Source organism: Lepidochelys kempii, chromosome 13 (genome assembly GCF_965140265.1).
Source record: "Lepidochelys kempii isolate rLepKem1 chromosome 13, rLepKem1.hap2, whole genome shotgun sequence".
Taxonomy (NCBI): Eukaryota; Metazoa; Chordata; order Testudines; family Cheloniidae; genus Lepidochelys; species Lepidochelys kempii.
In genome coordinates, this window is record NC_133268.1 from 25,955,515 (window position 1) to 25,968,972 (window position 13,458).

Here is a 13,458-nt window from a genome sequence, read left to right on the forward strand (position 1 = left end):
TGCTTCGCATTTTTAATCCCTCGATCTCAAGCTTTTAACAAAGGTGGCTAAACATTATTGTCTCCATTTTACAGATACTGGGGAACAGAAACAGGCTGAGGCCCACATTTGCCAAAGGAGCTGCTGATTTTGGGTCCCCACCTTGAGGCCCCTTGAAACGGTTTGTTTTGCTGAGATTTTGAACCCTCCCCACTTGCCTTGACTTTAACTGGGGTTGAGTTGTGTTCACTGCATCTCAAAATCAGGCCCAAAGCAGCTCAGGTTGAGCACTCAGAAACTGAGGGATTTTCAGAGAGAGGTCACGTCTGAAAATTTTGGCCTATGTGACCTGCCCAAGGTCACAGAATGAGTGACCAGCTGTGACGCTCCCTCAGACCTCTTGATGCCAACTGCCAGAGGGCACAAGGGTTACAGGGAGCCTTTGGGTTTCATATTTACATTCAAGTTCACCACAGTATTGTGTAAGGTTTCTACTGAAAGCCTGTCTCACACAAATCATCATAACCTTTGCAACATGTACGTGCGGCTGATACGTATATTGGTAATTCCGTTCCTAAGGCCTTGTACTTAAAGGCAGGTCATCCAGCGACAGCGTGCTTCGTTACAGGTTCCACCAGGCAGGAGGTGCTGGGAGACATTCTCTCCCTGGGTGACCATTGCACATTGTGCGTCTTACGATGGCAGATGATTTGCCTACTGAGTCCAGTGCTAATGGACACATGGTGGGGACTTCAAGAGAAAAAATTAACAGGAAGAGGTGAACAGCCATGGAGGGCACCCTGTTTACAGGTATAGAACAAAGGACTGGCCTAATGTATCTAGGGGTGCAGAAAGATGCCTTGACATTCTTCATCTGTGGGAGACACGCTGCCAACAGGCTTGATCCTTGTGAAAGGAGGGTCTCAGCCCTCCTGGTTGAAAACCACTGGGAGAGGAGGACTTTGGGTAAGCAGGACCTTATTAGACCGGAGGGCATTGTGTTAATTAAAGTGTAAGATCTACAATGTGCATTATGATTTTATTATATATTTAACCCTTTGCTTCCATTAATCCCACTTGCTATCATTTAATTCTCTATTCGTTCATTAAACTTATTCTTGTTTTCATTATAAACCTGTCAAAGGGCTGTCTGTTGAGTGGAGCGGGGAGGAGGGCGTGTCTAAACTGTAGCTAGTAATCTGTGGTGTACTGTGCCTTTGGGAAAGAGTGATTCTGTGACTGTGCAGTGGATAAAGGGCTGGATGCTGCAGGGGGATGCTCAGAAGACTCAGGTTGGAGTGTGCCCATCCCTAGCCTGCAGGAGGGCAGCGGAACTCACGTGGGATGAGGGGCCTGGAGAGTCAGGGAGCTGACCCCTGCCAGACACACACCAGGTTTCCTCACGTGAAGGGCAGGTGGCAGCCAGTTGCTTCAGAATCCTGTGTACCCCTGGGAATTGTCACAGTGGCACAGTCAGCAGGATCTACACCCAGGTTGCTGGTTAGATAGTGAGAGATTCACAAGCGAGAAGGTCGGAATCAAATAAAGAAAAAGGTACAGTTTGTTATTTGCTGTTTGTTTATTTCAGGTCGGGGAAATAGAACAGAAGGAGGCTGGGATGAGTAAACCAGAGACATTATGCTAAACCAGCAGAGACAAGACTGGAACCGCTCGGTCTCCTGGCTCCTAGTCTAGTGCTGGAGTCGCTGGACTACGTGGCTGCTTGTACTAGCTTTTTGGCAGTCTTGGCTTCTAGTCCCACCTTGCACATGAAAAATTAAAGCCCAACTGCTGAAATGTTTCCTGGACCCATTCGAATCTCAGAAAGGGGATCAATGGCCACTTAACCTAGGATGAAAGATCAGGCTGGTTCTCATTTTATCTGAACCAGTTCACCCAGCCTTTTTACAGCATAAAACATAAAACTTTCCATATAGATTTATGTTATACAACACAGTGCATGAAAATGGATTCCTGGGCTGTAAAGCCTTCAGTGGAGGAAATTCATCTTAATCTACGCTAAGCACAAGGTAACTTTATGATCCTGTTTAAATTATTTTAAATAATGTTAAGGTGGCATTTCAGATTAGTGTCTAGCACTGCTGATTGCTTTGTCCTTGGGGGGATCGGCTTTCCATGGCCTTTTAAAGTTCTGATCTCGCCCTGAGGCTGTTCCACGGAGAATGTTTATTTTTGTAGTTGCACTTTGGTTTATAGTTGTGTGATAAGCTCTCCCGGGAGGAGGTGAAGGACACTGCTAGCTATGACAGGGTGAGGGCAGCTTTGGAATCAGAGGCACATTTGACCTAAATATAACTTTGTGGTTATGGTTATCGGGACCCTCTCGCCTCTCAGCTGGGATGGGATGGGAGCAACTTTGAGTTTCTCTTGATGGTTCGCTTACAGCCCACATGATGGCTTGCCTCACCTCATCTCACCCCAGTCATACTCTTCTGACCTGGCTTGTCACCTCTTCCTCCAGCTGCCCCTGTGGCTGCTACCCAGTCATCAGAAGTCCGTCTCAAAGTGCTGGAGATGCAGGAGGACTGCGTGTAGAGACATTGGGCCAGATTTCCAAAGGTAATTAGAGTCTGAAGATCCAGATAGAAGCTTGGAAAAACCAATGAGCCACTCAACTCCCATTGAAATCAATTAGTGTTAGGCACTGAGGGACCATTTGGAAATCTGCCCCTTGATGCTTTGTAAAGCAGCCCAGTCATTATGGTGCCCTTACCTGTCTGTCATTACCGCCTAGGGCTCAGTCTGCCCGCTAGTGTCTCTTGATGCTCAGTCCCTGGCAGATTAGTCAGCACCAAGGTAGGTGTCTGTTTCCCAGACAGAACAGAAAGCTCTCACCTGGCAGATGCTCCAGGGTCCTGTGGGGGAGCAGGGAGTAGCTGCCTTGTGCAACATTTCCCCATGATTAGGCAGGTTTTAGATTGCTAGCACCACTTCCCCTCCCCCTGTCTTGGTACAGCTGTCCTGCATGGTTCTGGAGCTGTGCAGCCATTGGGAGCCCAGAGGACAGTCGCTGATGTGGCTAGATTTTGACTCAATGGCTTTAGAGGTCAGGGTCAAAGGACTAACACTGGAAGTGGAACGAATGGGAATCTGGAAAGTGACCTGCTGCAATAATTGGGACCTAGAAGGCCTACCTCAGTTGTGAGCCCATCTGTGGGGAAAATGGATGGAAGTCTATGGTTTAGTCCCTTGTAATAACAAAGGGTAACACATTTTTGATTGGGAGAAAAGTAACAAAGGTCTAGCTAGGAGTGTTACACAAGGTTGTTCAGAAAAAGCGAAAACCAGACTGAGTTTGGCTTTACTGCTACAACTCAAGGACTGTGTGGAGAACACACTGGGTAACCAAGCCCAGCATGAGACTGGAAACCAGTGAATTAAAGGGGTGTGTTGGAAATTAGGCCTGTTGGTGAACAAAATAATGAGAGGATGGGCTGTGCTGCCCATCGCTCCCTTTTGGAAATAAGAGACTTTGAGAGGAAAATTGGCAGAGAGGAAGCAAAAGGGGAAAATGGCTGACTGAAAGAAGGGGAAGGAGCAAGCTTCACTATCATGGCTTCCACCACCAACATCTCCTGGGACTCTGGGATCCACAGTAACAGCACTGGGCCTTCATTGCCCTGATCCTAAGAGATGTCCTGACCAGACTGAGCCAAGAGAGGGACCCAGATGACAACACCACCTCCACTGGCTCTGGCTGAATCCCAACCACCAGGGATATAAGACTTTTGTCACACCCACACCTAACCCCCAGGATGTCCTTTTCCATCGCCATCTTGTTTCTTCTCTTTCCTATCCTTCTCCATGTGCCTTCTGTCTCAGAGTCTGCGTTAGCCAGCCAAGACTGTAACTTTGCAAGACTGCTCTAAGCCTGTGACAAGAAAGAGGCAGCTAAAAGCAATGCCTAAACAGTTCAATGCTGGAACAAGTTTGCCAGGTCTCAGAGTGGACTTGTAATAAAAAGCTATGGCTGCTTGTTGGGGGTGGATTAATTAATTAAGAGCTCTCTCCCATCAGCATAGAATGGATACACTGGAGAGCTTACAGCGGTGCAGCGGGGCTGCTGTAAGTTCTCTAGCATAGCTATAGCCTTAAGAGACTGTCAAACAAGGGGGGGTTTCGTATAAAGACTCTCTCTAGCTAAAGAGAAAGGGAACGAGGGTTGCTCTTAAAATTACAGCCTTACCTAATCATTGGCATTTCAAATGTTTTAACTGTTTTTCCCCACTTTTTCTGTATCTTTAATACAAAGTTGAAAAGATTGTTAATGGTGCATTTGCCATCGTACTAACCAGGCGAAGGTCTCTGTGTGCCAAACCGCAAACACACTGTTTAAGGTTGGACAGTTTCAGGCTCACATTAACACTGTTGACTTTTTGGGCCCATGTAGTCCATCCGAATTCATACAACAGAGCATAGCACAGGGCACGGTGAGTGGTTGTGGCACCTGTTGAAGGCATTAATCAGCCTTCTGGAGCCTCTGCACTGCTTCCACCCTCAGATCCAGATCTAGTGAGTTACAGCAGCCGTGTCTGGGATGAGTACTTCAATCTCTGTCACCAGGTCCCTGTCTGGGCAGAAAGGCTTGGAAGGTGCTGAGTTACTGGCTTAGGTAGACTGCTTTGACAAGGGAGCTCCAAGGGTCTGGGGATTGCCTTCTATGACGAGATAACTGGCTCTGTGGATGAGGGGAAAGCGGTGGACGTGTTGTTCCTTGACTTTAGCAAAACTTTTGACATGGTCTCCGACAGTATTCTTGCCAGCAAGTTAAAGAAGTATGGGCTGGATGAATGGACTATAAGGTGGTTAGAAAGTTGGCTAGATTGTCGGGCTCAATGGGTAGTGATCAATGGCTCCATGTCTAGTTGGCAGCCGGTATCAAGTGGAGTGCCCCAAGGGTCAGTCCTGGGGCCGGTTTTGTTCAATATCTTCATAAATGATCTGGAGGATGGTGTGGATTGCACCCTCAGCAAGTTTGCAGATGACACTAAACTGGGAGGAGAGGTAGATATGCTGGAGGGTAGGGATAGGATACAGAGGGATCTAGGCAAATTAGAGGATTGGGCCAAAAGAAATCTGATGAGGTTCAACAAGGACAAGTGCAGAGTCCTGCACTTAGGATGGAAGAACCCCATGCACCGCTACAGACTAGGGACCGAATGGCTCGGCAGCAGTTCTGCAGAAAAGGACCTAGGGGTTACAGTGGACGAGAAGCTGGATATGAGTCAACAATGTGCCCTTGTTGCCAAGAAGGCCAATGGCATTTTGGGATGTATACATAGGGGCATTGCCAGCATATCGAGGGACGTGATCGTTCCCCTCTATTCAACATTGGTGTGGCCTCATCTGGAGTACTGTGTCCAGTTTTGAGCCCCACACTACAAGAAGGATGTGGAAAAATTGGAAAACGTCCAGCGGAGGGCAACAAAAATGATTAGGGGACTGGAACACATGACTTATGAGGAGAGGCTGAGGGAACTGGGATTGTTTAGTCTGTGGAAGAGAAGAATGAGGGGGGATTTGATAGCTGCTTTCAACTACCTGAAAGGGGGTTCCAAAGAGGATGGATCTAGACTGTTCTCAGTGGTAGCTGATGACAGAACAAGGAGTAATGGTCTCAAGTTGCAGTGGGGGAGGTTTAGGTTGGATATTAGGGAAAACTTTCTCACTAGGAGGGTGGTGAAACACTGGAATGCGTTACCTAGGGAGGTGGTGGAATCTCCTTCCTTAGATATTTTTAAGGTCAGGCTTGACAAAGCCCTGGCTGGGATGATTTAGTTGGGGATTGGTCCTGCTTTGAGCAGGGGGTTGGACTAGAGGACCTCCTGAGGTCCCTTCCAACCCTGATATTCTACGATTCTATAATTTTAATAGTCTTCCCCCCTTGGCAGGCTCTGTGGAGACAGGGCCATTGGGCCTGGTGTGTCCATTTGAGTCCAGTGGGAGAACGAGGACAGGTGGCAAAGCCCAGGCCTACCCCATACACCTTGGCAGGAGCTAGTGTGTGCTGCTTTAGAGATGGTGCTCCAAATTCAATAGTCCACCTTGCAAGCACCGCCTGCCTGTTGCTGCTTCCCTTGTGCAGGAGGAATGAAGATCATAGGGCCTGGTACCCCACAAAGGACTCTCTGGGTCTGTATGAGGGGGGCCCTGGTGTTTGCAGACCCCCAACATTCATTAATTGTAGCATACATGGACATTCGTACCAGGGAGTGCACTATTCATAGGCTTGGAAGCATTAGATTATTATATCGGTAAATGTCAATTTCACTATACACACCCAAACTGATGAGAAAATATTTCCATCAATGATCATCAGAATGTACAGACAGACAAAGTAAGAAAAAAGCTGCTTGTGAACTCATGAGTGTTAGATTTAAGACTATTGACTTTGAATATTTTGCCATGTGCTGTTGACAATTTGTGTTTTAATGGTTATCACACTTTAAAGTTGTGATTCTCAGTGTGGACTGTCATTAAATAATTATTGTCTACACCACCCCTACTTTCCCACAATTGTAACAATTTAAATCAATAAAAATTGAAAAAAGCTTAAAAATAAACATCCATGCATGTGTTACAATTTTTTAAAATAATCATATTCTGCAAAGCCTAATTAACCATTACTATTGGTTATTTCCTATTCAGCGCTTTTTGTTATTCTTCTGTTTAAAATGTTCCAATCAGGAGCCAGAGACAATGCCATATGATTTAGGTGACAAATCAAATGCTGCAAATAACAAACAGCTAATAGCAATGAATGGTGACCCATTTGGAGCAAACAGATCTCCGACAACCCAACAGCTGGAATTTGTTTGCATCAACTATTTGGCGAATGCTTGTGGATGATGAATCCATCTGTAGCAATCGGGCTTGCTTCTTGAGTGAGTCACAAACAGAAAGAGAGGCGAACTTCATCAGATAACTTACACTTATGTATGCACTTTACAAACATATATTTAAGGAAAGAAGTGGGTCCAGTTTGGAGCATACCATCTGCAACCATGTCTTTTACACTGTCCTCAATAGGCAGATAATGCGAACAAAACATGTGTCCCCTTATGATAAAGGTGGAAGCCACTTGACGTACATTTCTGTGGACAGGGGATGTTTCGGATGATGCTGTATTAGTGGGTCATGACCCCGTTTTAATGGGGTTGCCAGGCTGGCATTGGATTGCTGGGTCCCGGGACCAAAGCCAAAGCCCAAGGGCTTCAGCTGAGTGGTGGGGCTCAGGCTTCAGCTTCAGCCCTGGGCAGCGAGGCTCAAATTACAGGGGCTGAAGCCCTTGGGCTTTGGTTTTGTCTCCCCACCCTGGGGTAGTGGGGCTTGGGAGGGCTCAGGTTTCAGTCCCCCTCGTGGGGTTGTGTAGTAATTTTTGTTGTCAGAAGTGGGTATCAGTGCAATGAAGTTGAGAACCCCTGTTATAAAGCTTATGGTCTAGTCTGTGGCAAGTGGGGTCACCTCTCTTTGCCAGAGTTTGCCCATCTGAAACAGGGAGGACTCCTTCACCTCCCTGCTTGGAAGGCAAAAACGCTGTGGTGATGGTGGTGTTATTGCAGCAGGTCAAAATGTTTTGAATGCTGCAATTGCATTTTAAAAAATCATCAACATTTCAGTGGGAAAAATTGAGGAAAAAATTCCATGTTTTTTTCCCCCCTCCCTGTTTTTGACCAACTATCGGCAGGAAATTTTCCTATGTTGAATTCCATCACCAACAGCTGCTAGTTTGGCAGATTATTTTTTGTCCTAGTTTTGAACCAGCGCTAATGCTTATGTGTCTACTCGTGGATGGGACAGAGATAAATATTTCCTTCTGTCGGGAGAGCTCATCTGATCACACGAGCATCCTGGGTTGAGTGCAGACAGTAATGTCTGAGGCCAGAAGCTGCTGCTGATCCCTTAAGCCCTGAGGGTCCGTCTACACATTTTGGGAGGGGGGGAGTTGTTTGTTTTTTTCAAAACTTCATTGACACGATGAGAGGATCAACTCACACTCTCGGTGTCATATGGCAGACATGCCTGTTCTTGTTCTTTCTGTCAACATTGCAATGCCCTATAATTATAAGAACCCTAGGAAAGAATGTGACAGGAGGCACCAGTTGTGTGAACTGCCGAGCAGGTTCCTTTTGTTACTGTCCTAGGTCGCACAGTCACACTGTGTGTAGCTGAGTTATTGTCCCACAGGTATTTGACAAACAGAGGACATGCACACCCAATAAGGAGGAGGAACGGGCAGAGGCTAAGGGGAGAAAAATTCTGAGTCACTCAAATAATTAACAGGTTTCAGAGTTGTAGCTCACGAAAGCTTATGCTCTAATAAATTGGTTAGTCTCTAAGGTGCCACAAGTCCTCCTTTTCTTTTTTCAAATAATTAAGCCAGGGCAAATGTCCATTCAGTGACTTGCTTTATGACCTCGGGCAAATCTCTTCACCTCAATAATAAAATGAGGAGCGCAGTAACTTGACAGCATCCTGGGGTGCTATGAATGAGTTAATGTTGGTGTTGTACTTTGGGGATGATAGGCCTGCTTAGTGCTATTGTGATCAGTTATTACGAATCATTAAGTAGCATTAGAAGTAGACAGAAAACCTAGATTGGGGAGGGGACTGATTGTGCAAAAACTTTAGCCAGTTGGGTTTTAGTTTTGCGAAGCCAAACTTGGGGTGATTTTAGATCTGGACTCTGTTCTACCTCCCCTCCGCCCCCGGGGAGTGTTTCTGGGGATGAAGGGTCAGATGGGCTCTTGCCTTCCCCAGAGAAGTTTACCTGTCACTGATTTCCATCCTGGGCCCTCACCCTTTGGCATTGTCTCCCTCCTTCCATCTCACCTTTGCTCTTCAGAGAGGCCTGGTGTTACAGCACCAATCTATATTGAGTGGAATGTTATATAGTAAAACAGCAACGAAATTTTAAAGTCCTTTCCTCAGTGGATCTTGGAGTACTTCACCAGCGTTTATTGAGGAATCCTTCCACGCCCTTGTGAGATTGTTAGGTATGTTGTTATCACTCATTGTACAGGCACAGGGCGGGGAGTGACTCGCCCACAATCAAACAACAAATCATGGCCTGAGTCAGAAATAGAGCCTCCGATGCCCAGATCTTTGCTCCATCCACCTTGGAAAGGTTTGGGCCTGATTCTGACCTCAGATCCATACAAGGGCTACATCCTGCAAGGTGCAGAGCGTTCTGGCAAAACACTAGCAAGTGCGCAGTCCTAATGAAGTGCTGATTTCAGGGGGAACGATGCTTGTGCTTGGACTTAAGCATGTCAGTTTTGGGTTGGGGACAGGGCACTCAGCACTCTTGTAGGATCGAGCCTCAAATCAGGAATAACTCCACTGAAGTCATTGCAATTATATGGGTGTAAAGCCAGTGTAAATGTGCTCAGAATTGGGCTCTTGGTGCCTGGCTCTAGGCTAGAATCAGGTTTGCAGGAAGTGCTTTTGTTAGGTCTGATAGTGCTATGTGCTACGTCTCATTTGCCATGCAGTGTACGGTAGAGACGCAAAGGGGTCTTCCAGTCTCCGACTCCAATGTACAGCTACTCCGTGCTCTGCTGAATTGGGGAAGAAAAAGGGGATAGCCCATGGGGGTAAGATATTACAAGAGGGGGTTCATCCAAAATAAGGGAGTCCAAAGGAAAAATAAGGGCCAGAGCCTTGGCCCTCCACTTCTGGCCATTTTGTGCTGCTCAAGCAACACAAAGCCACTGGACAACTGCCCCTAATGGTTCTGTAGCATGCTTTTAATGTGCTAGCGGGAACAGGGCTTGCTTCAGTACTGTTATCTTTGAAAATCTTTCTCTGGTCTCATCTGAATTAAAACAATTACACCAGGGGAGCTACTGAAGGAAATGCATGGGATAGAATTTCTGGGACGATACTGACTTAAAATCCTTCTACTCTTGAACCAATGCGAACACACAGGCACAAGCTTGGCACACTACTCCTGCCATCTTCAGCCGGGAAGTGAACTGGTAAAAGCAGTACGGCCAACCCCAAATGCTCAAAAATCACAAGTCAGACTTGCCAAAAATCATGAGATTGGCTTTCAAATCATGAGATTATGGAAAAATAATAGATTGGGGGTTCTTTTTATTTGCCTTCTGCTTTTTGAGCCTTTTGGGTACACTGGGGTCATATCTGGATGCTTCCTCCACAGCCACGAGGGCTAGAAATTTCCATTTTCTTTAAGAATGAAGGCTGAAATCATCACAGATCCACTTGACTCCAGGAGCTGGGGCTTTAAGGAAAACAATCATTATCATGAAACTCATGACAAAATCATGAGAGTTGGCAACATTGTAAAGGGTCAGTTAGGTTTTCCTCTTGGCATAACCTCAGGATTGAAGGGGTGTAAAGGTGGTGTACAGTCACTTGCTTCCCATATTCTCTGGTCCTGTGCTGAGCACTGCTCGACCAGGCCTGCAGATCTAGTCCTACACACCTTAAGTGTTACAAGCAAAATGGACAATGCCTTGCCAAGGTTCTGATCCAACGCCCACTGAGTCAGAGGAAAGACTTCCATTCATTTCCATGGGCATGGGATCAGGCTGTACCTTAGCAAAGAAACGAGACCGTGTGCTAGGACCTCCCTTTGGGCCTTTTCTTTCCCTAAATGACAGTGCTTTGCAGATGTCTCGAAACTCACAATAGAACGTAAAACAAACCAAAAAATCATCCAGGAAATGACTTCTTTCACAATGCATCCGGGAACCGGTTTTGACTGACAGTGGAGCCATCACCTCCTCTTCTTTCTGACAGTGCTGTATTATCTTACCCATGAGTACGGTGTGTGTGTAGCTACAGATATCTGACTCAGCAGTTGGTTGGCTAGCCATCCAGGAAGTGCCTGCATGTTAGGGATTAATCTAATAAAGCATTAATGTGGGATAGTAACATTTTGAGCATTGGCCTGCTAAACCCAGGGTTGTGAGTTCAATCCTGGAGGAGGCCATTTAGGGATCTGGGGCAAACATTGGGGACTGGTCCTGCTTTGAGCAGGAGGTTGGACTAGATGACTTCCTGAGGTCCCTTCCAACTCTGATATTCTATGATGATTCTATGATTTGTCACCTTCTGTTATTAGGCTCATGTCAGGGGCTCTGATTCAGGAAGTCAGCAGTGTTCAGGACAGCACTTTAATATATGCTCAACTTTAAGCAGCTGCATATGAAGTCAATAGGAATTAAGTACTTGCTTAAAATTAAACATATGCTGAAGTACCCTCCTAAATCAGGGATGCTACATTCCCGCTCCTAATCTCTGGACCAGCACTGCTGCCGGGGTTTGTGCACCGCTCAGACTGCATTAGAACTTCGCACATGTGCAGCCATAGGGCAGAAGCTAGCACTCAGCATGAGTGCACACAACAATACCCCCCTCTTTCATCAGTAGATCTCAAAGCGCTTTACAAGAGAAGTCAGTGTCATTATCCCTTTTTTTACAGATAGAGAAACAGAGGCACAGGGAAGTGACACTCACCCAGAAAACCAGTGGCTGAACCAGGACTAGAACCGAGCTCTTCTGCAGCCCAGTCCAGTGTTCTATCCACTAAGCAACACTACCTCCCTGCCTTTGCTCACTGCTCCTGTTGCTGTGAGTTAATGGGACCAGGGTCAGACAACAGGCTCAACCCATAACAAAGTGTCTGACCCTGAAGAAAGGGAGGGAATGTGAGGGGAAGGAGTTAGTGAGAAGGAGGCTGAGTAGTAACAATGTGTGCTCCATAAGCCTGGAAGGTTTTGGCCACCCTGGACTAATCATTTCAGTGCTACCTAAAGTATCATATACATGGGGCAAAACATACCTCCCTCCACTGATAGACCCCACTGGAACACGGGCACGTAAAGAAATGCTGCCACCACAATGTACCAATGCACAGATGCTGCATTGGAGACCAGCAGGAAAGCAACGGGATATGAAAATGCAATGACAGAAGAAAAAAGCTGCAGTATCCTTTTGTTCTTCTCCTTCCTAGCAGAGTGCTGCAAGCATTTTTTGGCATAGGCTTGGCACACTAGGCCAAGAAATGCACCAGCTGAGAAATGCACTAGTAGATGATCAGTTAGGCTTTGCTGTTGGCATGACCCACCGTAATCCAGTGAAACATAAACGCTGAACATGTGGCCCTGCATCCAGAGAGGGGGGGGTGCTGAATGTGTATTGACCCATCCGTGCTCAGCCTCTGCAAAGGATAATGCTATGCTAGAGAGGCACAGACAGCTCTTTACCCAACAAACAGATCTTTACAAAGAGCAGGTCACAAGATGATTGTGCCACGTGCAGACATGCCAAACCTGCAGAAAAAATGCAAAAATTGGGCTTGTTTTTGGCTTAATTGGCTTGTGAGTTGCTTGTTGGCTAGTTTTTGGTTTGTAGCTTGTTGCTTCTTTTTTTGATTGGTTCCCGGCAAGGGGGGGCAAGCAGGGGCCAGGGGCAAGCGTAGGAGAGAGTCAGGGGTGCACAGCGGGCCCACCACAGTCCCAGACTGCACGCTGGGGGGGATCTAGTCACATAGAGTGTTGGGGTTCTTAGGGATTGGCTGAGTTTGGCCTTGTTTTGAAATGGGATTAGCTTGTTTTGTGGTTTATTGTGAAAGTCGGGGTGCTTATTTACCGCATGAAAGTTGGCAACTGTGGCCATGTGTGGTCTAATTAAAGATAGCTGGAGATGTCAGGCAAACAGAGCAGAATGGGACCCTCAGGCTTTGTCTACACTGGGGAAATTTTTCCCAAACTGGTTTTAATACCAGTTTGAAGTTGGGAAGGAACTTCCCCAGTGTAGACAAGGCCTGGGGAGCCTGATTTGCCTTCTCATTTAGACTGGTGTAAAACAGGAGTAACCCCACTGAAATCAGTGGAGTTTTACACCAGTTTCATTGGGAGGAGAATGGTACCCTGGGAATTTCCAAGAGGAGAGGTTTCTTAGCAGGCATACAATGGGAAGATTGGAAGTAATCTACTTCGATTATAGGCTTGTTTAAACAGTGTGTGACTCTGCAACAGAGGGGGGGTAAATTCTAGTATGCACCCATGTGTTGTGCACTAATTGGCCCATGTGGCACCCACTGAAAGTTCCCTAGCACCCAGGAATCTCGTCCCATTTCAGACACTACTGCATTGTGCACAAGGATGTTTCAGTGTGCATCAGCAGGGGTTACGCAGGCCACTTAGCACGTGACACTCTGGTGTGCACTAGAATTTACACCCCTCTGGTCCGGACTCACACACAGACAAGCCCTGTAACTGCTTTGGATCAGGGCCCACCTTGTTATCTGTTGGATAGTGCCTAGCACAGTGGGGACCTGATCCCTGCCTGGGGCCCAAGGTGCTACCCCAACACAAATAACGATCGACAGAAGTGAGAAAACGTGAGAGTTTGTAAGTGTGCCGCGAAAGCCAGGGGGTGGGTGGGAATCTCTTTGCCAGGAAAGCGGCCAGATTTTTCTTTCAA